General features: G+C 44.0%; 1 pseudogene; it reads left to right on the top strand.

Moving 5' to 3' along the window:
- Positions 1-567: 567 nt before the first annotated feature.
- Positions 568-14,731, top strand: LOC121838207 (annotated as a pseudogene).
- Positions 14,732-25,226: the final 10,495 nt, after the last annotated feature.

Here is a 25,226-nt window from a genome sequence, read left to right as displayed (position 1 = left end):
GTGATGCAAAGATTTCTACAAAATAGCGCGTAGTGTAAAGCCTTTACGGTACCTTTTACCTTACGACAAACCACAGCGGACGCCGCAAGCCCTTCCAGCCAATCGAGCGGGGCGAAAGTATCACGTGACCATACGCACCCTGCTCGTCATCCCCCCCCCAAAGGTGACGTGACGCTCCCGTGGCATTTGGTTGGATTCTATGCCTCGTCGTTGTCGTTCGTGGTCCAATTGACGTCACGAATAAGCAGAAACTTATATGTACAAGTGTTGAAGGTGTGGCTGTAATTCCAGCAGAATTCACTTTACTGCGAAACAACAACAACAACAACAACAACAACAAAACACATGTGGGTGTAAGGTTTCGCAAAAATGAGCAGCGAAATTGCGCAACAAACATAAGCAGCAAAGTCTATATCGTTTCTCCTTAGCAAAGGCGTGCCACACCTACGATTTTGAAATACTTGGAAGTGTATTTGGAAAATAAGAAGTACGTCTACGTACCTTAGCTATAAAAGCGGCACGAAAGAAATCCCAGAAGAGCTTCAAATGACAGTTGCAGCAGTTCCAATGGGTCTCCTGTACGCAGCTTTGTTCGCTTGCATCGCCATTACTTGTACTTGGCAGGTACAAATGAACACCGACCCTTAAAACAACCCGTTGCTTAACGATCCTGCCCTTGGACCTCTCCAAAGCGCCTGGAAGGTATGTGATCAACGAAATGTATATATATATATATAGGAGGGAAGTTACACTTATTTTTCAAATGACTAATAAACAATAGCGTTAAAATTCACAGTGCTCATATTATAGCGATGGCTAATCGTGACTTGTTGTTGTGTTTTTAATTTTAATAACGTTGAATTTATGTTTTGCATATATTCCAGTGATCTTAGTTCGTATATGATGCAAAATGAATTAAAAAAGAATTGACTGAACGTTTTTATGAGGGGAAATTTTCTGCTGAAGCCGTTTTGAGTTCAGCCGTCCCTGGTGAAGCTGCTAGGAAAAATCCGGTAGCAACAGGAAATTTTATGAAATTAAAAGCAACTTCTCTTAGTGGAGTGTTTAATCAAAATGTATATTTTAGCGGTATGTTCTGCCTTGAAGTCTTCAGAGAAAGGTTTGGGATGCCTGCATAAGGAGCTACATTGCCTATCTCAGTTTTGAGGAAAGGCGGCTCTGCTCACTGCCTGCCCACTGACTACTCCGTACAGGGAATTGTTCTCTGCCTCCGTCCCTTTTTTGTGTACCTTCTTCATGGTTGATTCAATATATTGTCTTTGTTGTCTACGTATGCGCTGAAATATTAAAACTTCTTTCTAAGGAGGTTGTGATAATAGGGAAAACAGTCAGTGTGTCAGGTTTTTTATCGCTCAACATGGGGCACTGCTTATTTTTCTGGAATATGTAACTTTTATTATGTTTTTCTAATTTGAAAAGCATCTGAATTGCGCACAATTCTGATGCTCATTCTCACAAAAAAAAAAAGTAATATAATTAGATATAGCTCAGATGTGCACCGAATAGTGAAACACACTTTTGGGAATTTCAGACACCGGAAAAGTCCTAGGAACAATATGAGCTACAATGTATTTAACATCTACTATTTGATGAAAAGAAATACGTTTCTTCCTTCAGATATTGACGATAATACTTTGTGAGATTGGAGTAGGTTTATATCGTTACCTTCGAAGAGGTAGCTTTTGGCGCTATTATATCTTTGAAGTGGTAGAGCCAGAACAAAATCAGACGTTATCTCATACACATTGTGCTGCTTTGGCCTCGGCCCCGGCAGCTTGTCCCTCTTTCATGAGCTGGCACGTCGACATCGATGGTGTTATTACTCGAGAAGGGGAATGAAGAGCAAAGCGCTAGATGAACTGATTATAATCATAAAGACTGCCTTCCAGAAGTATTTCGACGAGCTCTACACCCGTTGGAGAATGAAGTTCGCTGCAAAGGGCAGGAGGACATATATTAAAGCAATATGTGTTTCGGGAATCCCTGAATTGTCACGAGAAGTGCCAATTTAGTGAATGTCATCGTCCGTTTCGTGGTTATAAATACGTGGTTGTGCAGTGTAATTACTGCGCCAGACGTCGTTGTCAACTTTCTGTTAAAACAAACGTTGCAAATGGAAATCGCTGTTGCATTGCTTACTTTAAGTATAAGTAGATTGCGCATAAGATTACTATTTCTCTCTCGTCCAATCATAGCCTATGGCACGCATCCGTTTAGAAAAAAGAGAAGCCCCATTCCTCTGTTCTTCCCACGAAAATATTGCATTATAATATCTGAGGAGATTTAGCTAGCCATACAATGGCGTATGAGAGTGCAGTAAAATACATAAGGCTGTAGGTCAGCTTTAAGGAAAACGTGGACATCTTGTTGTATCACTACATAATAATGATTCCGGATTAATTCATAAACAATGAGAGCTAAAACACAATTCTCAGGTTATATTTTATACTTGATAACAAAAACATTTATTTTGTTTTTCAGGCCATTAATAAAACAAAGAATAATCCATTTGTCCTAATGTTTCGCTCAAAAAACCACGAACCCAGTATTACTTGTGTCCGAGTTACAGCAACTCTCCACGATGAGTCATCAAAAATTGCAAATTTTACGAGAACGTATTATAACAAGACTTCTGGAAATAAGTAAGAATTTTTAATGAACTCATGTTTGATGAGGGTTCAAATGTTAAAAAGCTTAGATAGAACATATGACCGTTATTTGAATTGAAATATCGTGCATAAAAGTTTGGTTTTAGAAAAGATTAGATGATGCCATAGAAAACAACTGTCCAATTCTTGACGGTTTTGTGGTTAAAAAATGCTGATTGATTTCTGAACTGTAACTTAACCTTCACTACATGACAGTTGCAAAATTTCTACATAAAATAATTAACCAATTCTGAAGTGGCTAAGCCATGAAATTTTTTTTTCCATTGGAGGAATAAAGTTTGAGTTACGCCATCTATTTGTCACTGATGCGCCTTATGATTTGCTAGCTTGTTCATACTAACAAAAATACCCGTGGTTCTTAAAAAAGAAAGAAAGCCGCTATTCATTTATTTTCACAAAAAACAAATATTGCACCAGTTCTAATTTTGTGGACGTATCGGTCAGGAATGTAACCGAATAGTTTTGTGTGTAACGGAGAGTTTGGCCGATATTTTTTAAAAATGAAATAATAAAATCAATATACTAATAGAATTCTAAAAACAAAATCCACATTTTTATGCGAAATGATACCTGCCTATGGTCCACGGGAAGCTAAAGCGAAATCTGTTATATTTTCGCACATTCCAAGCATTACACTAGTAAAATGGTACTTGAATCTAGCCGGATTTAACCAAGGGAACCATAACTATAGAGCTGGAAAGCATTCTCCCACTGATATATTCGATGCACTGAAGTCTTCACAAAAAAGCCCCTAATGTCGTCTTCAAGGCATCTGGAGAAAGGACCCCCGTCGCCATCATTCTTATTATAGGTAAAAGGAGTAGCCCAACTGGAAAAAAAATGCTTAAATACATGTTCTAAAAACGAACTAAACATCGCGCGAAGACCTGAACGTGCGTAATTTTTTTTTCTGTGCAGTATTAAAAACACAGATATACACGAATTAAACAACAAAAAGTGGAAGGGGGCATAGGGGAGGTGTTACTGAGCAGGAATAAAAATGGGCTTTTAACGAAACCGTATCTGCAAGTCTCGTGAGGTACATTTTTTATGGCTTCTTACTTGAAGATTTTGTAGAGATATCTCAGCGTGTTCCATTTTCTGTCTGGTGTTTGTCTTGTAAAGGAAATTTACTTCAAGCTCAAAGGAAACAAAAGACGTCAACGTCGTTACACGAAATACTGTGAAGCGTGCCTGAGTTTCTCTAGATTGGCCGACTGCTGGTCAAGCAACAGCTGTACAGGCGGCCTGAAGCTTCTCCCTCAGTCGAAATTGAGACGCAATTGTGACGTCGGCAGAAAACAATTGAACAGAAACATTAAAGACACGACCAGCACTTGTTTCGAAGACGTGTTTGAGGCACCATATAAGGCATAAATTTGAAGTAGTTAAGCAATAATATTTTTTTTGCATTAATTATTTAGGTACGAGAATAAAAAGGAAATTGTTCAATTTCAGCGAGACTTTAAAGTACCAAGTAACAGGTCTGAATCAAACCGGCTACAAACTGGAAAATGTCATACGTGCAGATTGGACTGGTATGTGACTTTAAAATTTATTATTCAATATTATTTTAGCCGCAGTAGTATTTTATGTCTTATAAATCTAGGCTTTATACAGTCTCCCGAAACTATTGTAATGAATAAACTGGAATGCACACATGAGGGTTGTCTTTCATTCGTGGGTGGGAAACAATGTATTCTGAAGCAATTATCTCGGTAAATGTTTCTAAAACATATTTTCTGGTTTGCGTATAATTTGACCGAAATATCAACAATGACACGTACAAAGTGAGAAAATAGGAGCAGTGTAACTAACTATTACTCTAAATATATTTATGGTAGATGAGATATGAGCAGTCATTTACGAGTTTCTCAATCAAATAATTCTTTCCACCTTGTATTGTACGGCATTTTTACCTTGTACGGAGAGAAGCACAGAGACACTCGAGATATAATGAAATAAGCAGAATTGAGGGAGTGATCACAGAATGTGTTCTAGAAGCCAATGGCGTAGAAACAGGGACATGATCCGTAAAAAGTTGATCTCGCTATCTCCCACTGTAGGTTTAGTTGAAAGAGAGGAAAGACCGAGGAGGTACATGATGCAGAGGGCAGGATTTGAATTCAAACAAATGAAAGACCTCAGTGACAAGAAAGCATAGTTTTACGCTAGGTTCGTGGTCTCTGGAAGGGGTTAGGTTACCAGAACACTTGGTGGCGGTCGCTACTTGGAATGAGCGGTTCATGCAGTGGTTATTTTTAGCTAGGGTAATACGGATATTTTAGAGGCGGGAAATCATCTTAATTTTTACCAAAGAGAATACTAAACAGCATTTTAATAATCCTCACCTGCTTAGGCTAACATTTAAAAAAAATCTAGGCTTTCATTTAGATACAACACAGTTCTTAGGCCGAAGCGGACTGTATTCTGATGGTTATTCCCTAAATATAAACTAAATATAAGCTAAATATAAACTGACAAAAAATTATGTGACGCTTTATATATGGAGAAAATATCTGGTTGGATAAAACCACCCAGGTCTATGTATTCGGGCATATCAGAATACAATAATATTGCATATTTAACACACTAAACTAATTGTTATGAAGGAACGTTTTAACATACTTTGAATAAGTAAATCCGGTTCAACATCGTGTGTTAGTGGTTAGACGGCATAAGCCAGTTTGCCTGACTTCGTTCATGGCAGTGCCATAATTTAGATATAAACACTAACGTAATGCAAACCAAATGACTTTAAAGCCCATGTGATACCTCTTCAAATCCAAACGGGGAGAGTATATTGATAACTTGTAAACGTAAAAAGACGCTTAACAAAAATAGTGCATCGCACAGTTTACACCTAAGGTCTTGCGGCTGCTGTAAAAGAAGAAAACAATATTATGCGAGTTTTAGTTTTCTTTCATAATGTACGACATAATTATTATACTGTCTAGAAAAGAAACTTCGGTTATTAAGCGTCACTAAATACTGATTGTTAATTAGAGAAATTGTCAAATAACGTACCAATATTAATAAAGAAAATAAAACCAAGTTTTCCGGCTGACGTAAACAAACTGCGCATTGCAGAAAGCTGGAACTCCTTCATATTACGGCACTAGCGATGGGGATATAGGATACGAAAGTTCGGGAGCATAACATCACCTGGTTACAATAATTTAAAAAAAGAGCAATTACAACTCCCACCGTGAGCCGACGTTCATATAAGCCTAATTTTGCTGAAACAAGAAATAATATTTTGGATTCCTGTAGTACTTATTTCTGTACAACAAACTTGTCAACAAGAAATGGAATATTGTTTGCTTTCTTGCTGACAAGGCTGTTTTACCACTGGAAATGCCACAGGCGCTCACATTTATCGCTTCTTGTTTTGATGAACTTGGGCTTAGATGGACGTCGGCTCCCCCTGAAATTTCTTCTCTCCCTTAGATCTTCTGATCCAGGAAAGGTCTGCCCAAACTTTAGCATCATATTTCCACCGCTATCGTCATATTCTGACGGAGTTTCAGCGGTCTACTATACGTGGTTCGTGTATATGGGCCGCGAAACCGGGTTTCATTTTCTATACTGATCCCGGTATATCCAATTAACGATCATTAGTTTTTAGCAGGCAGTTTCCTGAACAAAAAAAGATAATTATGTTTGTTGGCTTTCGAGTACAATAGTGGTTTTTACTCCATAAGACTATTAAGAAATCTGAGCAGCAGAAGAGGCTTTATTTTTGACGTTTCGAGCAGAGCCTGCGCTTTTTGAAGTGTATTTTTCTACACTTGATATAAAGCAGGCTCTGCTTGAAATGTCGAAAATAAAAGCTCTGTTGTTTCTCACAATTTGTTCTACGTCTTATACTTTCTTGGTGAGGAAAAGTTTATTAACACTTTGGATTCGTGAGACGAGGCTATTTTACCCATAGAGTACAAAAAATATTTGTTTCAAATATAATCTACACGTATATACTTTGTTTTCGTCGTAAAACTAGGCACTCTAAGTGATGAACCAACCCCTCTGGGAAGCAACATGTACATCGAGTATGGTGATTACTCCTGCAATTCCTCAAGCAAACCGCTATCAGATATGGGTAAGTTCAGCTTTCATGAGCTACCAATATTGTGAATGTGTCTGCCTTCCGAAAGTGGACGATTGTGCGCTGTAACGTTTTCTCCGCACGCAGTGAGGGCCGCACGAGATGCTGATTCTAAATCAACGGAACCTGTGAAAGGAGTTAATTACCTTGACTTCTATGTGGTCTACAACCAGCCGTCATGCAATATTCTAAGGTATCCTTTCCTCAAAGGAGGTAAGCCGGGTAAAACTATACTTAATACAAAAATATTCTACTCATAAAGGTAGAAAAAAAACAAAGATAGTTTACTGACGGTAGTCAGAAACGAAACAAGCCGAGATATATCATAATTCCACCGGTATTTTAGAGCACACACAAAAGTAGATCCCTGTGTGGGTAACCGTTTAACCATTCGGATCCCATCCCTATACGTGGATTTTGTAGGGTACCCGAACCGCATCCTCATGGTTTTAAATTAATGTCTCTGCATCCGATCTTCATCCGCGTGTTTGTGTCCATAACTGACCTGTAATCCGAGCATTCATTTTACATCATAAAATCAAGCTGAAATGAAGAAAAAAAGAATCCGGATGGGTACATTTAAATTGTTTGCTTCTCATATGCTTGAAAAAAACCGAAGAGAACCGAAGAAGAGGGGGACAAACACAAAACGTTTAAAGGGGTACGGAAACGCAATTTTAGCGCCGATCTTTCTGCATAAATATGGGCTAGGGACAGGCACCACCTCGGAAATGTCAATATCGCGCTTTAAAACACAGGAGAACTAATTTTAAACTTAATTAAACGATTTCAAATTCGCATCTGGTGGATGGTGGGAAGTTCTCGTGACATCACTTGTGGCATAGGAGCAGCGCCGTTCTGCGGCAATACGCGTGCCGGCAGAATTAGCCTAGGTCTGAACGCTTTTGCAAAGCCTTGGCGGAGACAGCCAAAGCGTAGTTGGCCACAGTGAGCTCGTTTTCGTTGCGGCTCTTTGCACGACACAACCCGAGCTTGCTTCTGGCACGGCCGGTATTAGTTGCTGAGAGTTGCGAGCAGACGTTAAAAAAGATGTTTGAACTACGAGAGTGTCAGCAAGAGCCACGCAAATACCTGTTCACACTCGGAGCGGACACGCGCGTTTGATCGAAGTGCTGGATTCGCTCTGTTAGACCGCGTTTCGGTAAGCGCTTCTGGACCGATCTCTTACGATTGCAACTCGATACTGACATGGCACTCGGCAAAGAAAGGTTGGACCGACAATCGCGTAGCTCCCACGAACTGCTATAGCTCGACAGTGACCTAGCGTCGTGTCAGAATAAAAATGGCATACTAATAACGAAGTATACATACCGTGTTGCAAAGGTAATCCGTATGTCGTTTATTTGAGCTCTATATCACACAAAACAAGGAGATAGAATCAATGAGAGCCTCTTTTCGACGACAGCGTTCGTCACCGCTGTCTCGGAAAACAAGGAGATGGAGATGACAAGGGGAAAAGATTGACCTCTGAAACTTAGTTCAGGGATCAAACTATTCATCCGGGAAGGGTCCACAAGGGTCACGCGGGCATATTCTATTCAGCAGGCCAGCCGGTCGTGGGCAGACGGTCTTGGCCAAGGACCGCCGTAGGAACGGTGCGCCGAGTCGGTGTTGCTGCTAGGCCTACTATATTCTGCCGAGCTCGCCTGGTCGGTAGAATCCTGGCCGTTGTAGCTCTTCTCGAGTGTTTGTGGATCCTGCGTTCTTGATCGTCGTGGCCTGTTTCAAGTGCTCCTTCCTTTTTTCTTGCTGGTTGAAGTCGGGTCGCACGAGAAGAGCACGTAGAAAAATAAATGTCCGTTGGTCGTCGCTAGCAAGTAACTGAACGACGCTGTCGGCCATGTCGATTTGATCGTAAAAGCTGCGGAGCTGTGGTAGGATTCTGTCGTAACCTGCGCAAAAGTTACGACAATTTCGTTTCGAGGATACGGGTTTTCTTTCAAATTTGTCGTGCGCACTTTTTCGACGTAAGTTCGCTTTGAGAATCCGACCTCAGAGCTGGCTTTCTCAGTGGTGCCGTGGTTGCCGACTTGCCGTGGTGCAGCGTGCGTGCAGCAGCCCTTGCACATCCCGAACGGCCACGTTGTCACAGGTCGTAAATCGTCGACGCGCCACCAAGTGGCAACGCTCGTAACCACAACATCCACGCCGTAGCCTTTCCCGGCTGGCACAAGTGACGTCACGCATGCGCCCAATATCCTAAGACGCATCGCGCTCTCCGATGGCTGATTTTTGAGCGCGCGCCCAATCGGGCCCCTCAGGGTGAAAAATATAGCCATCCGTTCAAAATACAAACGCCCGATTATGATTTACGGATATCATTGATCATATTAAACCTATTTCTGACCATAATAGGTGTATTTCAAGTTTCGCTTCTGTATCCCTTTAAATCGCAGCTACTAAACTGTACTAAAGTGGGAATTTGAGCTAGTTTGTACATCACTAAGATTAAGCATTATTGGCACAACCGTTTATGTGTCATCACTCACAAAGAGATGGTGTTTGCCATATAGATGCCATATTTTCCAGCGTCACAGAGATGGTATACTATATACCATCTGTCACAGAGAGATGGAATTCAGAGAACAACCTCATTTCCCACGCAGCACACGTCTCCCGCAATTTGCATACGTCTTTGTGGCCTTCAACCGCGGTAGAGACCTTACAAAACAATGGTTCATCTAATTGTAAAAGTCGGTTGTGTTCCTTGTACGCTTTTTTGTAAATATTCGGGCCACCTTACGATGTGTCCAAATTGAGTGCCTCTCCTAACGCTGTAAAACGCTGTGCATCTTTTTATTCTCGTGAATTGAGCTGATTTAGTAGTCGTTGATGATGCCCAAAAGAGTTCCAATTGAAACCATACATGGAAATGTACTAATTTGGAATGCAGTTGATCACAAGTAATTTAAAACGTATCTGAACGTTACTCTGTTTTTTTTAATGCACCCCTTGACAGAGACGAATATCACATCAACCTATTTTACTCTAAGAAAAAAATGGAGCGCGACTTAGTCCCTCAGGGGACTAAACGCGCTGTCACTACCATTGGTCCGCTAGGAGACTGACGTGGACGAGAGCAACCTTTGCTCCACTCCCGTTAGTTCCTCAGAGATGGACTTCCAGGATTAACTTCTGAGCCCTTGCATTTACACCCCTCGGACTAATTGGTGGTGGAGAGTACGGTGGCCTGATCGGCTGGTTCTTTCCGAGGGCGCCACTCTCTCGCCCTCCTCTGTCCCCTCTCCCGTTCCACCTTCATAGTGCACGCCCTTTCTTTCTTTACCTGGCATTGTCATCGCCTCCACCTCACTCCCCCCCCCCCCCCCCCCCCCTTCCCCAATAAGCTGGGTGGCAACATCTGGCGGCTTCTTGTCCTGACGTAGTAGCTAGGCAACACCTGACGTTGTAACGTCACCCCTTCTCCGCTTTGTTGGTAGCAAGTGGTTGAGGTGTATCTATTACAATTTATGTTTGATTCGTTAATTTCAACGAGAGTTACGGGTTGCTTTTGACCTAATTCTTTGGTTTCACATCTCATCAAAATTAAATGCAAGCAGCGCGACAACAGTTGCGTCCCGGCCTACGGAACAATACCCAGCTGAGCTAGTTTCGTGTTATCGTACTGACCACGGCCAAACAGGTTGTCGTCATGGCTTCGGTGAGTTGTCAAGTGACTAAAGGCGTAGATTCTGACAGCATAGCTCCTTTAAATTTTTCTTCTTTTTCTTTTTTTCAGCATGTCGCAAACAGACAGCAAATATAGAAACCAATCGCGAAGATGGCCGAGCAAGCGTTGAACTTGGCATTCCGGTCGCCGGTTGTTTTGCTTTTTCGTAGTTTATTTGCGTAGTTTTAGGCACACACACACAAAAAAAAAAATGCATACGTACCAGATGATGCGAGGGTAACCAATATCGTAGTTACTTGAGCTTTACGTCAAAGAAAGCAGCAAATAGGATTGACTAGTGTATCACTGCGAGGAGTACGTCCGCCACCACAGCACAACACTCCAAAAATGAAAAGGAGAAAACGAAGAGATCAGACTCACCTTCTAAGCGGAAGATCTAGGTCAAGGTTTGAACTATCCATAGATTGGGTCCACGTAGAAAGAAAGGGGCCGCGCGAACATATCCATTTAACGAAGCCGCTGGTCGTTAAAGGCAGGGAGCGACGAGCGACTTGCAAGTCCTTCGGACCGACATTGCTAGGCTTTCCAACCGACTTGAGTGGCCGTCGTCGGGATTGCCGTCGTTGCTTCCGGAATCCGCGAATCGAGCTGCTTTCGCCGAGAATTGTGGTTTTGAGTACGAATTTCCTTTTGTTTACAACTTGAAGTCGGGAAACGCGTGAAGAGCACGTAGAAGTATGCTCGCTTGTTTCCACTGTGAAGTATCCGAGCCGTGCTGGCGACCATGAAGCTATTGTAGAATTGCATCGTAACATACACACAACTTCCGATCGAGTCGCTCGGCATATTCGGATTTGTTTTTAGGTTTCATCCTGTGCACGTTTGGCGTGGTTGCAAAACAAATACACTCAAAAAGACACTGAAAGGGTATTTCTGCTCGCCAAGGTTTTTATTTGTGTATGAGATATAAGAGCCCAACTACCCAGAACACAATTCGAGGCTCGAAACTCGTTTTCTTTCCGCCCGAAGACAGCCGATCGAAAACTGGCCGGTTTGAGCAGGGCTCACTCTCTTTTTCGAATTCGCGTACCGTTTTTTATGGTGTAGACACAACCTCCAAAAATAATCAAAGTCGTGGGTCATCGGAGGCACACACTCACTACAAAAAGAGAAAAAATTGATGTCCATTTTTTGTGACTTCTCAAAAAATGCAAATGCGTTGACTGAAAAAAAGAAAAAAAAAAGTTGCACAGCCACGTGATTTTTTCTAACTTTCTCCTCCTCTATATTTCTTCTTCCTCGCCAGTCCAGTTTCGGTTTCGAGCAGTTGCGTTTGTTTACTTTATTAAACATATATGCGACGCTGTAGCAAAATATTGATCGGGTAGTACTCTGACACCGGGTTAGTGCCTCTTTAAGGTTGGTTCAAACATTTGCGTGAGTCCGACCGAGTGCACGGGTTGCTATGGCAACAGTGCGTCGCCTCCAACAAAACCGGGTGCAAACCGGTTTTGTTGGACCCGACGTAGCTGTTGCCATGGCAACCTGTACGTTGCCATGCCAACAGCTGCGTTGTACTCGAGTAGAACTGCAACCTGTACGTTGCAACGTACAGGTTGCCATGGCAACCTCTACGTTGCAGTTGTACTCGGTCGGACTCGACGCAAGTGTGCGAATCAGCCTTTAGCGAACAGTTTCTGATGCTAATAGCTAAAGCTCACAATCAAAGTAAAGCAAAACAGAGAAAATAGCCGGCCTCGTCACGTGATACTTATCCCTGCGCCATCATCGAGCGAACGCGGCGCTCAAGTCGTTCTCGCTCGGGGCTAATATATACCGTCGTTGTGCGGAGCGGCGCCGCCTGGTACGTGCACGTGTATCACGTGGTTTTGTTGACCATCGCGGCGGTAGTGGTCTGCGGGGTGAAACATGACGGTGACGGATATCGGTTTCCACAGAGTGTTTAAAGTGTGCACGTTCAACGGGGCGAGGATACAACGGACGGGAGGACATTCGCATGTGACCTTGACAGAAAAGCTCGAAGTGAGAAGTATTCCGAGTGTTTTTACGAGATCGCTCATCTTTAGTCGGTGAACCCGCTGAGCCTAACCGATAAAGAAACAGCTCGGAGAGCTCGCCGCTGTTTTACCGGGTTCAATGGACTCTTTAAGGAATTCTTAGGTTTGGTAAAAGTGCGTTCGAAGGCTTGTGTCGTAAAATAAAGGGAGAGCCGTCTATAATCCACTGTAATTTGTGTCACACGGCAATACGTGCTATGTCCTACCGGTGATGCTTGAACAATATTCCGCAGTGAAAAAAAAAAAAAAACGGTTTATAGGCATTAGAAATTTGCTTGTTTTGCTGTACTCATGACTGCTATCGCAGCCCGTTCACTGTCGAAAACGCGATGAGTTGACAACAATTTCCCAACATTGGCTTTTGTTCCGTTCTGCCAAAAATCAATTCGTATGCTGACGATTTTTTTTTATAGTCTACAGTTTGTCACAGCTGTTATTTTAGCACGTTACGAACGTAAATTATGTTCAATCGTCCATCGTACGCTCTAAAAATGCTTTTATGCATTAACAATGTCAAGACGTTTTACCTTCCGCAACAGGTCCGAGAATGTCAGAGCGCTTTGAGCTCAAGAGTTAGGATCGATTGAAAGGATTTATAGTCTTCTACAGACTTTTTGAAGTTGTGTAATTAAAAACGAAAACATTATTGTTTTAGTACTCAGAGGTGTTCTGTTTGGATAAATTCTGATATGTTTGCGCGGGGCAAATTGCGTCAATGGAACTTGTCAAATACCAATAAATTGTGACGAGATAGTTTGGTGTGTGAGTAAACACAATCGTTAACTCACATCCCCATAACGCTCGAAGGTCAGTGTCCCATGTAATGTCTGAACGATCGGTCCACATCAAAGAAATTCGCCAGTTTTGGTCAAGACTTTCAGCCGTGCTGAGTTGAGTCGCGCCGATCCCCAAGACGAGGAAAATTCAGCTGTCTTCTTAGCGATCATTTCGTTCGCCTTCGGGGATTAAAACACACAGATGCACCCTGTCCGAGAATGACTATAGTAAATTACAGGTCAAGAAGGTAGCGGCAATTGCCCCTCAAAGGGAACCATATATCCCTCCGCCACCTCCGCATCCAATAGGGTCCCATCGTTTCCGTGACGTCGCGGCCAACGCGCGAGGAGGGTCGTGCCTTTTTTTTACATATTTGCTTTATCTTTCGACTTTGATTTAGCATTGTGGAAGCCACGAGAGGGAGATTAGAGTTTTCCCCCTCCGATGGAAACAAATACGACTTTCGGGGATTAGGTTCCCCCTCCGATGAATACAAAGGCTGCTTTCAGGGGCTCGGTTCCCCCTCCGATGAATACAAAGGTCGCTTTCTTAAAAAGTGGGATCGGAGACAAGTAGGAATTCATTGAAGCGGAACAAGGGGCGTTTCCAGTGAACCCTTCTTTCGACTGCGGAGGGTTTTGAAACGGGCGCATCACGCTTGTGGGAGGAGCTTCTCATACCTTCTTGACTTGTAACCGACTATAATGGCTGCTTTTGCTCGCGCACGCCTTTCGGTTAGTCCCAGTCAAGCGCAGTTAGTCCCCAGCTTTTGCACAAAGTACCTAGCTTGAACCAGATGGTCCTTTCGGGGAGAAAAATTTCAGTCCAGAGGACGAAATGCTGCCATTATTCCTTTGATACCAGCTTTCTTTCCTTAGCGCACATAGCGATTTGCCAGCGAGGAGCGATTTCGACAGCGTTCCTTGAAGCACCCTGTTTGCTGTCCTTATTAAAGTGGCAATTAATTTATTTATTGATTTCTAGTACCTCTTAAGAGCCCCAAAAGCGGTATCGCATTACTGTCCCCAAAATGTTCGTAACTGATGAACATCCCATTAACCTGTTTTTTTTTGTTTTTTTTTTCAGGATGCGACTTTTGGCTAAAGGAATCAGAGTTCAAAGAAGTGTTGCAACGCGCCGATAATACCAAAAAACAGAATCCTACAAAAGTAGTGGCCAGGGAAGCTGGTGGTGTAAAACAAGCTTCAACAGCAGAAGAGGAAAAGATTAACCCCGCAGAAGCAATATTCAGAAGTCTTCCCACCACTTGCCGCTATGCCTTCATATCTGCATGTGGTTATCCAAAGGATCTGATGTACGACAACAGCATATGCAACAATGCAGGAGCAGAAAAGGCCTAAACCACACCCCCCGAGTTTTGCATCGTGGCGCTTACGCGTATCCCGGATGGTGGTGGGTGCTTTTGTAGGCATGCAAACGACGGGGAAAATAGGCCATCGCCTTTATTGTCCAGCTTGTGCGCGTAGAATGAAATAAAATATTAGTCGAAGAAAATTCCGACTTCGTTTAGTTCTTATTAAGAAAGAGTACACTGTGTCTCGACGTCTGATCGTGCAAGAATAGTGCAGGTCATTTTTTTCTATATATTTATGCCACAAAAATATATGTTAAAGCCATGTCCTAGGGAGGAGCATTCAGCAATATGAGAAGCCAATTTTCTTCCGTAGTAATCTTTTTTTCTATTTAGTTTATGACATTTTTGCTGCAGTACGCAAAAAAAATATATATTAAAAATAAAAAAAAGATGTATGTCAAAAAAATTAATCTCGTTAAAATTAACACATTTCAGAGACACATGTATTCACAAATTATTTGGCAACTTTATATAAAACGACGCTAAATATAATAAAATTATCATCACAATTTTAGTTGTGTTTTTAATACAGAAGCGCACGTCATTTTTCTCAATAACGAAATTGCACGTTAATATATAAAAAAAGAACACTCCACTCTTTATTTCCTTTAAACTCTCACTAACCGTTTACAGTTACTTGAACTAATTTGGGATTGCAGAAATTGAATAGCACCATGCCCTGCTTAAGAAACAAACGACAAAAAACCACTCTAATTGACCTAGCTTGTCTTCGTTATAGGGGCTTTGCCGCACGACGTAAGCTACAAACAGACTTTTTTTATAACCGTAAAAGGCTTAACAGCGGTGGTGCTCTATTGTAGGGTCTAACACATTATGGCTTCTATTGTTTAGATTTATACGTGTGTTTCCTCGCGTTGCCTCCCAATCACATGAGAAGCTTGAGTAATATAGGGGGTATTTGTCACCTTCAGTGCAAGTCTCGTGTATTCGTAGCCTGCACTTCACAAGGCTTGAGCAAGCAAATTTTATCACAGACAACCACAGATGCACAATCATAGGCCCCCATACCCAAACAACAATTCTGCAACAGCGTCTTGCAAAGTAGCGGAATCCATTCGCTTCCTCTATCAGTTCGGGTCTTCTCTCACAGTTGACATGTTGATCGGGCACCCCGGGAACTTTGGCGAAACTGCTATAGGACTGAGGCGCCTGCAATTCAGTGGCGCAGCCAACACGCCCCTAGTATTGTCGTCGACATGGGAATTCTCCCGAATCACTTCATCGTGCGAGCAATTAAGCTTGCACACCTAGGAAATACAAGCGCCTTCGTGCAAGCAACGGCAAATGCGATCGAAGAGGCTACGACAGATGCAAACGAGTGAATGTAGTGAGCTTTAGTCATTTACCGAACTAAAAAACCTTTCGAAACCGTTGGAACGCCATAACAGTGCGCTAAAAGACAGTAGTCGTACAGACGATGCAGATAAAGTTCCGCGTGTTGGTTTCGGTAAGTACCCAACCACGTGAAGCTTCTCGAATATCGAAACGTTAATTTTCGAGAAGCTACTCTCATTTTCACTTCCACGCTTGTTTGACTACATTTCTACATCGTGTGCTTTCTGCAAGAGCAAACAATGACTAGAAAAAAAGGGGGAGTTCCCAACCCGGTGTGGTTCGAGATGACGAGGTTGTCCCGCGGAGTCGCCCATATCCAAGCATCACGAAGATCCTTCTCGTTCGGAAATCGGAACACGGCTAGTCGCGTTCGGGTCTCCGGTGGAATTACTCTTGCATCAAGGGACGCAACATTACAACGACATCGATATGCGGTTGTGACATCTAAGGCAAACGGGCGTGCGCGATTGACACAATGACAAAAATTTTGTGAACAAGACAAAAACAGCTAACAAAAATGTCAAAACAAAAACAGAAAAACGTGCGCTTTTTTTATATTAGGTGTCGAACGCCGACGGATGCGCATTCGGCACCCCGTTGATCTAACGATAAGTTGACTGGGCAGCGTGGCAGGGCCGCGTGACTCTGCAGGGAAAGGGGTGGCGCATTGCGTTCAAGGCGACGTCTCACGCAATTAGGCCTTAGGCCGTCTGCTCTGACGTAGTTTCATGCCATCTCTCCGAGCGCTTCGAGTTTGTATTCTAGCCAGTGTTGCCCATGCCATAGCCTCCTCTCTAGACCTTTCCAGCGGCAGTCTCGAACGAAGCGATTTACAGCGCGCGTCCCAGGTTTTGAGAGTGAACGTCAGTGTTGCCCGACTAAGTTGGGCTGAGGGTTTCCTAGTCAGTGGGCCGTGGAAGCTTGCGTAGGCGCACTTCCGGACGTTGGTTGAGGCTAAATTGCCGCGCTCCATTTCTTTTTTATTTTGTGTTCTATGGCGAATAGAATTTTCCGGGATTTTTAAGAGTGCAGTGTACTATTTTGGGAAACAAAAACAAAGATATCAAAGCTGTTTTGGTGAGTCCATGCGCGACAGAACAAATGCAACTGGAATCTTTGTTTTATATTATGTTCATCTTTTTGCGGCACCATACACTCAGCAGTGTCAATCTGAAAGGTTTTAACCGACGAAAATGTTAGACCACACAGGCTATCCGAACTGCATGGATATTCCCCGCCCACAACATGAAATTCAACGAGTCTCATCAATCGAACAACATATATTGTACGTACCCCACGGTGCCGTGTTATCCGAACAGGATTTGAGAAAGGTCTCAAATAACACAGCATATATAATGCACAGTGTCGACGGTAGCCCCTTCACGATGATCGGACGGAATCTGGCATGTTTTGGTGCACGATTTGAAGAGAGCTCCTTTTTTGCACAGCTTCAAAGCAAATGAACAAACGTGTCTATCCGGTCCCCCACACCCAGGACCCGACCCTATCAGCTATTTTTCGCGAAAGCCGGAATATAGCTGGGGAGCTTTTTGGAGATTATCTCAACGAAAATAATCCTCCAAGAACGTTGAACTGCCTGCGTCGCGTGCTGCTTGATGTTCGCTCTCTTCGTTCGTTTCCTGCGAACGCCGTTGAGGCAACGAGCCCTGGTATTCCCTGGTTCTCACAGTGGAATATAACACACAAGGGGGAAGCATCCTAAACTGGCAAATAAAGTAAAAACGTCCAAGAAAAGCCGGCGAACTCCGAATGCACAATGCGGGTGGGAAGCCACGCTGACCGCGGTTCCAGTAGCTCAGGCGGGTTGCAGAAATATCAAGCTGATTGGGGTCGTCCGATTCGCAAAATGGCGGCGGCCTTTTGCAAAAGTTTATAGACTTTTTCCGCTTACTCTCGCCCCCAACCGCCAAGTAGGCATATCCGGTATGGGCGACGAAAAAATATTAAAACGTTTTAACCTTCAACTAGTAAAAAAATAGAGGCGAGACAAAACGAGAATGGGTGACGGTTACGCTCATCTCCTATCTTCGTCTCAAACTACGATGGACTAAAGGCATAAGCTACGAACCGCCAAATCCAATCACGAGCCGCTTAGTTTAGCGTGGAACGTGATTGGGCCTAGCGGCCCGTGGCTTTGGTCTTTAGTCCATCGTAGGATGAGACGAAGTATAAATGCTATGCATTGCCGTGGTGACGGCAAAACAATGTTTTCGCCCATACTGGGAGTGACGATATTTCAAGATGGTGGCGCCCTTGTGAAAAAGATCAATGCCGACAAAGCCTGGCAGATCGCAACGAGAAGCAGCCGCCGAATTTGAAAAGGTAGAGCGGCAGACAACGGATGAGAGGAGAGCCACGTGACGGGCGCCCCGCTGCGGCGAGACACCGAAACACACCTTTCCCGAGCGATGGAATGTCCGCTCGTGCGCCTCGCGTTCTTCGCGCTACCGCTTCTTTTCTCGTCGGGTTTGCAAACCATGTTTCGGGTGCTCGCCGCTGCAAAAACTCTGCACTGATGCCCAGGTTCCCCGAGAAATGCTCTGTGCTGCCAGATCCTCGCGCTCCAAATCTGCGAGCGGGCACTCATGGCTCCGTCGTCGAACTGCCGGACTTTGTCAGTATAGAAAAGGCTATGCCCATGCACAGGATAAGAAGAGGAGGACGGCACGGAAAATTTTTTTAGGGGTGGTCGTTACTTAAAGGACTGCTAATATAATTAAAAATTACACCCACAATCATTTGACCAAACGCGATGAAATTCGGTAGCTTTAGAGGAACATCGTTAGTGAAACCAATTAGGAAAGGAAATGGTACGGTGACGAATGGGTTTTTAACGTGCACCAAGCACGTTAAGAACCCAATTTTTCATTACAAAGAAAATGCAATAAAGAAATATATAATGGCCACACGTTATCTTTACGGATAGAGGACGCCTAATATTGCCCGATGAAAAAACTACAACAATATATCTTGACCTTATTGTCGAAACCTTCTTAAAAGCAACGAGGGTGGTAGCCACACAAAAACAAATACAACAAAAAGTTATTTTGAACTAAGAGAACAGGCAAAAATCAATTCTGACTAGAAACCAGGCAGAAAACTGTTCTGTCTCCTGATACAGGGCACCACACCATTCTGTACGCGTTTTAGGGCAGAAATATTCGATGAAATAACCGTTTGACCACTCTGCTGAGAGACATTCCGTGAAATGTTCAGAAATTTACCATTCCAACTACATTTCTTGTCGCTCTTAGCGTGGTTAGCGAGGGACTGCATCACTTGAAAAGGCCTCAGCGGAAAATACGTTCTCACACAGACTCCACGAAAATATTTTTGTAACTTCGTTCAACTCAAACACTAAAAAAATGATCGGAAACCACACAGAACACGAATTCATCTTTAGAGTTAAAATTAGATCGCTTAAAAGTGGGTGCACATTGCAATAAAATTAGGAACAATACGAAGTTCAAAATTTCATTCTATCGTCCACCTTTTTTATTACGTTTTTTGTAGATAACATAGTTTTTGGGCACTTTGGAGTGGTCCATATTTAGGACCGATAAGCAAAAGGTCGTTCTCCGGGTTTCTTATGGTCCTTGGTGCCTGCCACGCACAAGCAGTGGAGATGCAAGTAAACAAAACTGCGTACGGGAGGGTCCTTAGAACTGATGCGACACTAACTGCCCTCTGTTTCGAGATCTCTTTCGCAACTCTCTGATGTCACGCCGATGCGGTGGCGTTGCTGTCGGCACTGCGCATGTGCAGATCCTTCGCCTTAGGCTAATCTGGCTTCTGCGCGCGCGCAGTCCCCTCGCCCGGTGGGCAAACGAGGGCTTGTTTGATAACAGTGGGTTGGTCGCTATTTGAGATAAGTAGACGTACTTACTGTTTCAAAATCCACTTGCAAGGAATCGAAGCTCATGGGTACGGCACACCTCTACCAAGAAAAAAAAGGTACAAATGTCGCCGCTTCTTTTTGTTGCCCAATTTCTCTGCCCATTTTTTTCCAAACCTTGCTCACACACACGCGCATGGTGTGTATGTGGGTGCTATTGCGCGTGCGTGTGCGTGTTTGTGTGCGCGTGTTTGTGCGTGTATGTGTGCGTGTGTGTGCGTGCGTGTGCGTGCGTGCGTGTGTGTGTACGCGTGTGTGTGTGCGTGTACGTGTGTTTGCGTGTGTGTGCGTCAGTGTCCGTGTGTGCGTGTGTATCCATATGCGTGTGTATGTGCGTGCGTGTGTGTTTTGTATTACTGTGACTATAGTAAGTACCATTCGCGATATACTGAGTGTGGTTTGAATTCTAGTCACATATTGGACAAGTATACATTCTATTTTACATTCAATTACATTCTATTTTACATAAAAACGGACTGCAGACGACAACGAGCCATCGAAACTAACCAAATGCCGCGTAAGTGTCAGGTGCGGAACTCATAAAGTCACGTGATAATTTCGCAGTTCTGGATTGGTTGGAATGGCTTGCAGCGTACACTGTGGTTCCTAGTAACATATAAAAGATTCTGACTATGGGCTATTCTGAAGGAAAACAAATACTGAAAAGGAATAAACATTTGAAAAAGGACAACCTTAGATGAGTACAAACTGATTAGACTTTGGTGTGATTCCTGTGAATAAGCATTTTCTCATTAGAGGATTGGTTCCCCTCCCCTCCAATCCCTGGCTACGCCGGAGCAGTACAGCGTCCCAAATCGCTATATTTTAATCCATCCGGAAAGCGACCGCAAGAGCCTTGAGTTCTCACTGCAGTACACTTCGACCAGCTTGTTGTTGCTGTTGTTATTGTTATTGTTGTTGTTGTTGTTGTCGTCGTTGTCGTTGTCGTTATCGTCGTCGTCGTCGTCGTCGTTGTTGTTGTTGTTGTTGTTGTTGCTGTTGCTGTTGTTGCTGTTGCTGTTGTTGCTGTTGTTTTTGTTGTTGTTGTTGTTGTCGTTGTTGTTGTTTTTGTTGCTGTTGTCGTTGTCGTTGTTGTTGTTGTTGTTGTCGTTGTCCTTGTCGTTGTTGTAGTTGTTTTTGTTGTTGTTGTTTTTGTTGTTGTTGTTTTTTTGTTGTTGTTGTTGTTGCTGTTGTTGTTGTTGTTGTCGTTGTCGTTGTTGTTGTTGTCGATGTCGTTGTTGTTGTTGTTGTTGTTGTCGTTGTCCTTATCGTTGTTGTCGTTGTCCTTATCGTTGTTGTTGTCGTTGTTGTTGTTGTTTTTGTTGTTGTTGTTGTTGTCTTCACAGTCTATTTGTAGCATGTGAGAGGCGTCGTTTCGAGGAGCGCTGCTCTGCAGCATTTCGTGACGACAGAATCGCTCCACAAATTTCAGAGTTCGGTGGTCGTTTGTTACACGTATTCCAAACGAAAATTCGCCACGTGGTTAAAGCTGAAGAGCTTTCATAAATGTCTTCAATATATTCGTACATCTACTTTATGGGAGAAAGCAGACACTCGCAAAGGAGTATCCCCTGAGGAGCGAATCACGTAGCCTGAAAGAACTATCCTTGGATTTGAGATATAACCCGGCGACTGCGGTACGTTTATTCAGCCAGATGTACTAGTCCCGAACGAAAGATGTGCGGACGACAGAGCGACTGCCTCTTGCTCTCGTCGAGCCATATAATCGTTGTCAGCAGACCCTCTCGCGCAACCCGCGGTGCACCTCAAAAGTACTAGTACACTCTCAACAAAACGGTAGTCGTAGGGTAATACATTTGGGGTAGTCAGAAGCCGTCAGAGATATCGCTACCCCCCCCCCCCCCCCCCCCTTTAGTAATACTAACGACCGCATGGGTAGTCACACGGCATGCAATCAACAGGTAGTCACAGTGAGCACCCCCAAAAGCAACATGGCGGCTGGCAAGCGACAGTGGAGCAATACTAGTAAGGCCTAGCGAGCTGGACTGTTTTTTGCTAAGATACGATTCTCAAGTGCGTACGCCCGTTCGCTGCCTTCCGTGCGCACTAAAGCACTCCAAAACGCGCCTCGAAGCACCGGCACCACACCTATTACCAAAAGGGGCGGCGATGTGAGGGGGGAGGCATTCGAGGGGGTTTGTCCGCGACTGCTTTCGCGCGGCCGGCTGCATTTACTTCGCGGCCAGAAAACATTCAAACAAGGAATCGTATAGCGACAAATGAAATGATGTCTTTATTGAACAAAGAATCTGCTTGCTGTGCTTGCCGCAAGTGATCCGGCGTTTTTGATTGACAGCGGCGAGGCGAGGCATCACCGATTCAAGCGGCGTCGGTTCCGATCGTTCAGTCCCTGGTAATCCCCACCGCGTCTGTGCACGCACTATTCACCGCACGGAACACCCATTCAACTGGCTATGAGACTGATCGTACTGGGACGAGAGGCCGAGAACCGAACCCTTTGTGGCTGCTTTGTGGAGCCATGGAACGCCTCCATGTTTTTCACTCAAATAAGTAGACACGTAAACGCGCGACTCCTTGAATTGGGCGGTTTCACGCGCCACCTAGCGGACAGCGCTCAAACTAAGAAAAAAGAAGCCGTCTTTGCTCTGAGCGTCTCGCCAGACATGCACGTTCACAATTCACACCACACTTCGCACCTACGCGACATACAGACACCACTGAATACTATACATGAACGGGTTCACAAACAGCACAAGGTGCAACATGCGATATTGACACTCTACATTCCTATACACACGACTAGTCGACACCACCAGCTTATATAATGCTGTATTTTCTGTGATTGATTAGGCTGGTGACCACTGTCATATTTTGCATAGATACGAAAAGACCGTGCAAGATTTATCCGTATATATTATTTTCCTCTACTGCCCTTAGGAAAGCGCTCGTATCTCAAATGTAATCCATTGCAAAAGTGAACTGCAGGTTATAAATCAAATTGAATAGTCGCTACACGTCACGTTTTGATCAGTTTCGTTTTCTCGCTTGCCTACACTTCAAGTATACAGAAGCCCGTTTAATTAATTGCATTAATTAACGAAACCAATCTCAGCAATCACAACTTTCTGAACACGCTGATGCATTTTCTTTCCTCTTTTTACATATCCGAATAACTTCAGCGGCGGTTGAGTAAATGTTGAGTACACTGAGCACGCGCAGGTGATTCTAGCGAAGCCCGTCCGCCGGTCCTTCCCGAAGCGTTGTTTCAGTTTTCTTCTTTCCGCTACAATTGTTTCTTTTCAAGCGCATGTCTTTCAAAAATGCGTTCTATGCGCTCGCGGTCGCGCGAAGAGGACAGTGCTGAATTGCCGTTTTGAAGCCTGGTTCAGACAGTTGCGTTTGACTGCGTTGCGGCAGCGAGAAACCAGGACATCCCTGCTGCTTATATTGCGTGCCAAGACGATTCCTTGAATTGGATTTCACGCTTCATACGAAGCACAAATGTGCCGGTGAGTCGCTTTCGGTTCTCGACGCAACGCTGTCAAACGGATTCAAACGCAAGTGTCTGAACCGGCAAACGCAAGTGACTGAAGCATCAAAGAACGCCGAGAACATTGTTCTCTCGCTGCACCTGATGGCTTCTCCAGGCTCCAGCAATACTTTTTCTAAAAAAAAAAAAAAAAAATTTAAACCAAATAGCATGTGTACGTTTGCCAACGCTTTATTTTTGAAAATTTACTTGGAATTCTTTATATAGGTAGAAGGAACGCGTGCCGAAAGGCCTGAAACCTATAGTGCCCTTCAAAGTACTCCATCTTGGATGACACACACTTGTTTGAAGCATTTTTGTTTGAAGCATTTTTTATCGAGTATGCTCGATGAAATGTACCAAATGAGCCAGTGAAGGCGAATCATATATCCCAAGACAGAAAAATACTGAAATACACGGGCATGATCCCAGATATATGTGTACGTTCGTCCTGTCCGGCCTCAGTCGTTATGTTCAATGCTTCATACTTCACTGCACTTGAAAGCAAAAAAAATTGGGTATGACAGGCGTGCAAGTTCGGTGGAACCGAGGAGGCCATTTGCAACTGATCTGCACGCAGAACTGACCGATCACACCTTTAATGAGAGCACGCTCTTTACTGAACGGCATAATTAAAGACGACAAGAGTATCTCGTCCGGCGAACATTCCAGTCAACTCACGCCTGTGCTTAGCTTCCTGAGCTTTTCTAAAGATTTGGTTAAATTCCTCGAGCACGACGCCAGCTGCCAGCTGTATATTACGTTTACTAGCAGTACATGGTAAAACCCGTGACGGAACCAAAAAGGATAACCGCGATACTTTTTATCTGCCTCCGGTTTTAGTAGGTGCGTACCAAGGTTGCCTGTACTCTTTGGCAATGTTTGTTTTCTGCCAGTTTAGGCGAACTGAGCCACACGCCTGTTTCGACCGGTTCAAATTTGAATAAATGGTAACCAACACAAAGAAAACAAGTTTCAAGTACTTTTTGACATTTTTGAAGTGACTTTTACTATTGAGCGACTGCATGCACTTGAATGTTCAATTCAAGAGTTTATAAAACGTGACTACCCCATGCTTGTCACCTGCCAACAGGGCGGTTAGCGCGATCCAAACCAACGCTTCTTTTTGCGCCTGTAGGTCGTGCGGCTGCGGATGTGACGCATTTCGTGGCGTTTTTGCTGTTTCCGGGCGCGCTTTCTGAGTCAGAACCGTGCGCTTTGGTTTGGACAAGCAAAACTTCGGGCGAGCGCGCACGCAGGCGCGAGCGCACAAGCAAAGTGCAACTGCGACAGACTGGCCGGCCAGACGGCGAGAGAAAGAGAGAGAGAGAGATCGCGTTGTCATGTTGGAAGATAATAAAAGGGGGGGAGGAGAGGGCAGCCAGACGGCGAGAAACGCGGAGCCGGAACTAGCTTGCCCTCCACCGATTGGCCGAAACACGGGAGCGTCCTACTACGTCACCGCGCGTTTTTGTGCGCGTTGAGAAGTTGAAATTATCCAACTTTCTTGTGCGCGCCCGGAAGAAGCGAAGAAGCGGCGCGACGTCACGAAAATACGTCAGATCCGCAGCCGCACGACCTACAGGCGCAAAAAGAAGCGTTGGTTTGGTGGGGTAGTTACAGCCGTCAAAACGCATGATGACCTGGGGGGGGGGGGGGGGGGGTGCTCACTTTTTCTTAGTGTAGTGCCAGTTGGTACGACCTTGTATTAAAAAATAATCCGCGCCGATTTTCGCTTGGTTTTGCGCAACATCCGGCGTTAATTG

This window comes from Ixodes scapularis, unplaced genomic scaffold, assembly GCF_016920785.2.
Source record: "Ixodes scapularis isolate PalLabHiFi unplaced genomic scaffold, ASM1692078v2 PGA_scaffold5__190_contigs__length_132052651, whole genome shotgun sequence".
Classification (NCBI taxonomy): domain Eukaryota; kingdom Metazoa; phylum Arthropoda; class Arachnida; order Ixodida; family Ixodidae; genus Ixodes; species Ixodes scapularis.
Note: the sequence above shows the minus strand (reverse complement) of the source record. Positions and strands in the feature narration are given on the sequence as shown.